We start from the raw sequence: 4,296 nt of genomic DNA on the forward strand, positions 1-4,296 counted from the left end.
CGGGTCAGTAGATCGAATGAACACTCAGCCACCATCCCAGGCTGCACGGTAAAGGTAAATAGACCGAATGGGGCCGCCGAATTCGCAGTGGTCACTACGCCCCCCATGGCCAAAGTTAAAATTACATCATTATAACATATAAATGAATAAATGAATAAATAAACAATTATCTACGTCTTACTGTAATAGCCAAAAGTTATCCCGTCAAACAGCAAAAAACACTTATAAATAGTTAATATTTTCAAATTGCACGCGGATACGATGAGTCGAAAACTAATAAATAAATATAATTTCAAATACTATATCTATATAAAAAATAAATCACAATGTATCACATTTGCTCGTTTAAGAAAACAGTGTTATAATTGGACACCAATGACAAGTTAGAAAAGTGATCATCGCTTAAGGATAAAAGTCGATTTTTGAAAGTTGATCTCTTTGATTGCATCGAAAATAGTTCGTGGACCCTATTTGACATTCTGCACATTTGGTTGAGTGGAACGGATGGATTGATTCGGAAGAATTTGTCATTGATTTTGAAGTACTCGACACTTCTCAAGTTACGTCCATTTTGATTGCGGGCCATTTCAGTCTTCAGTGATGGGCAGTGAACGTTGTTTTGCATCAAGTCGAATATGAATAAAATTGATGCATTTATACGGCGCCTTTCGAGTGATTGCATGTTTAGTTTGCCCAGGCGAGCGCTGTACGATGAAATTTTGTAGTCATTCGAGATGTTTGGATACTCCTTGAGTGCAAACATTGAGAATTGACGAAGGCAAGATTCAATTTTGTTCTTGTGAATGCTATGGTACGGTAGCCATACTAAACTGCCATACTCCAAGATTGATTGTACGAGGGCGCAGTATAACGACTTGAGAGTATTGACATCAGGAATATCGTAGCAGAATCTCTTCACGAATCCGAGCGCTGATGTTGCTTTTGCCACGATTGAATCGATGTGTTTGACGAAGTTGAGTTTGCTGTCGAAAATTACTCCCAAGTCTCTTTGTTCGCTTACTCTCTTAAAATTGTGACTGCCATATGAGTAGGAGCACATGATTTTCTCTCTCCTTTTTGATATCGACATAACAGAGCATTTGTCGAGATTTAGGTAAAGTTTGTTTGCTTCGCACCAGTTCTTTAATTTATCAATTGCCACTTGAAGTTTGATAGTGTCATTGGTGTCAGTGATTGAAGTTGCCAATTTCAGATCGTCAGCAAACAGAGAGATAAAAATGTCGTCGTCATCAATGGAATTTACAATATCGTTGATGAAAAGTAGAAATAGAGTGGGGCCCAAGTGACTACCTTGAGGCACCCCTGAGTTAACAACAAACTCACTTGATTCCATTTGCCCATATTTCACAAATTGACGACGATTTGACAAATACGATTTGATCCAATCGATTAAGTTTGGTGGCAGATTGAAATTGTGAAGTTTTGAAATCAGAATCGAATGATCAACAATGTCAAATGCCTTACTAAAGTCTGTGTAAAGTACATCTACCTGCTTATCTTCGTTCACTGCCTTGAGTGAAAAGTGCAGGAATTCCAAAAGATTCATCGAAGTTGAGCGGCCTTTCATAAAACCATATTGTTGAGGCACGATTTTATCGGCTACCATCTTGCTGATCTCCAAATTAATCAAGTATTCGAAAAATTTAGCGATTGTTGGCAATTTGGCAATGCACCGATAATTTTCAACGTTAGAGCGTGATCCCTTTTTAAAAATTGGTCCAACGCTGTAACGTTTCCAACTCGTGGGAAAGTGTCCAGTGGAAAGCGATTCATTGAATATTATCGCTAGAGGCGCATACAGTAGGGCGGCACAATTTTTGAGAAGGATAGGATGTATCCCATCCGGTCCAACGCCTTTCTTTGAGTTTATTTTAAGCAACTCGTCGAAAACAAAAAATTCGTTAAGAATCAATTCGTTAACGTTTGAGTTTGTTTGAATTGATGCTTGTGCTACCGATTGACTTTGACACGGCTGGTTAACAAAGTTGTTTTTAAAAAAAGAAGCAAACATTTCGGCTTGTTCCCTTTTATCAACCGAAGATTTATCACCAAAATGTAATAATTTTGGGTCACAATCATTGTTTTTCTTCGTATTGACAAAGCGCCAGAACGATGTAGGGTCAGACTTCAGTGAAGAAGTCATTTTGTCGACATACGAGTTATACAGTTCCGTGTTAAGTTTGGTGTAATTATCAAGCGCAAACAAATAGTCTGAGTCATCGTTCGTTGACTTCGATCTCTTCCACTCTTTGTTCTTTTTGTTCTTGAGAGATTGGAGTTGCTTGTTGTTCCACGGACATTTCGATTGAATCTTTTTCGTTTGTATAGGTACGTACATATCGATCGCTTCATTAATAACTTGGTGCAAAATGTCGACTTTTTGGTCAAGGGTCTTATTTGAAAAATGACGAGAGAAATCGACGTCGGCAAAGTACCTATTCATTGCAATGTAGTCGGCCTTGAGGAAGTTTCGAGTTTGAAATTGCCCTTGCGTTGCGTTATTTATGTGCCATTCATACGTCAAGAGAATTGGAGGATGATATTGTTCATCAATGACAGATAAAGGAGGCGGGCAAGAAACTTCCACATTTGTGAAATCGTTCGTGAATATTAAATCGAGCAATTTATTGCTTGCATTGCGAATAGAATTAATCTGATAGACACCATTGGCGGTGATGTCTTCGATGAAATCTGCCGCATGCAGTGGAGTGACGCAAGTTGGAATGAGAACATTAAATTCAGCGTCATCCATAATCCAATTGACAAGGGGTAGATTAAAATCCCCCAGTACAATGATAGTGTCATTTGGGCTCGATGGAATATGGCTTATGGCAATCGAGTGGCGTTTGTATATTTCCGGCTGTGAGTTTGGCGGAATATACGCAGCATAAATAAATACATTGAGTTTTGTATTAATGCTGACTTTAACGCAGACATATTCCAATTCACTTGTGTTGTCGAATACAATGTTGGTGGATGTAAGTTTTGATGTGACTGCTATTAGCACACCACCACCACGACTTAACGATGAACCAGTCTCATAGCGATCCTTGCGGTAAACATGGTATGAATTGTCAAAGAATTCTGACGAGAAATGAGACTGGTTCAACCATGTTTCCGTTAAAACAACGATCGAGTGTGAAAATGCCGACGAATTGCAGAAAAATTGTTTTGACTTGGTGCGCAAGCCACGAACATTTTGATAATATATATCATTGCACACCAAAGTTGATTGAGGAGGGAGAGCGTGAATCGAGTTGCCTACTTGCGTCGGTTCTGTTGGGGCTGACTGTACAATCCCATCAGTGGACTGAGTAGGCACTGTGACAGCAGTGGCAACAAATTGGCAATCGGTGGAATTCCCGATGATATTGTTTGCCTTTGTTGTGGCTTTGGTCGTTTTCGACCATGAATTGGTGGCTTGAACGAGGCGTGCTTCTTGTTTTTTGAATTATTTACAGTTCGTTTGGGAGGTGGAATAGACTCAGGTTTTTTATTGCGAGGCAATGAATTTTCCACAAACTCTTTTGTTTTGACTCCCGTTGGCCAAATGGAACTGTCCATAACAATGTCAAAATAACGACTTGGCACTTCTATTTTGAAGGAAACAAACGATAATTTCCTTGTGTCCATATTTTGGCCCACCAGTTTAGTCACCTTTAAGTCACCTACTACACGGTAACATTGGTGAGATTTCAAATGATCGGTGACATCATCGACTGTAGTGTTTGGCAAAAACGGTGAAAGGTAGACCGTTTTAGTCTCATACAATTTTGAGTTCATTGTATGACCGACCTGATGCCCAATATCACAAGTAGCCCCTTTGGTATGCAAATTCATGTCTGAATTTGAAGTGGCTACAGTATTCCTGCCAATGACTTTTGACTGGAGATGTGAAATTGGCATTGAATTAGGCATTGAATTAGCCTTTGTCACTTTCTTTGTTTTTGACACTTTCTTTTTGTGTGGATTTGACACTGTGCTTGCCGATACGTTTAATCTGGTCGATGGGATGACAGATCTACGACGCTTGCGTAATTTTTTTGGCTTTGGTCGCACGGTCGGAACATCAGTGGTCAAAATATAACACGGAATCGAAATTATGCTGGTGTCATTGTTTTCGTTAACAACAGGGTCAATCACATCGGTACTGTTTGCATCGATATCAACAACGATATTGGTATCGATTTCCATCTGATTAATCGTAGTCGATGGAATGTCAGTATGAATCAAATAAAAAACCTCTATCGAGTTAGAGAACGAGTGACGAAACCT

Source organism: Contarinia nasturtii, unplaced genomic scaffold, assembly GCF_009176525.2.
Source record: "Contarinia nasturtii isolate CC-2019 unplaced genomic scaffold, AAFC_CNas_1.1 Cnas_scaffold_2042, whole genome shotgun sequence".
Classification (NCBI taxonomy): Eukaryota; Metazoa; Arthropoda; class Insecta; order Diptera; family Cecidomyiidae; genus Contarinia; species Contarinia nasturtii.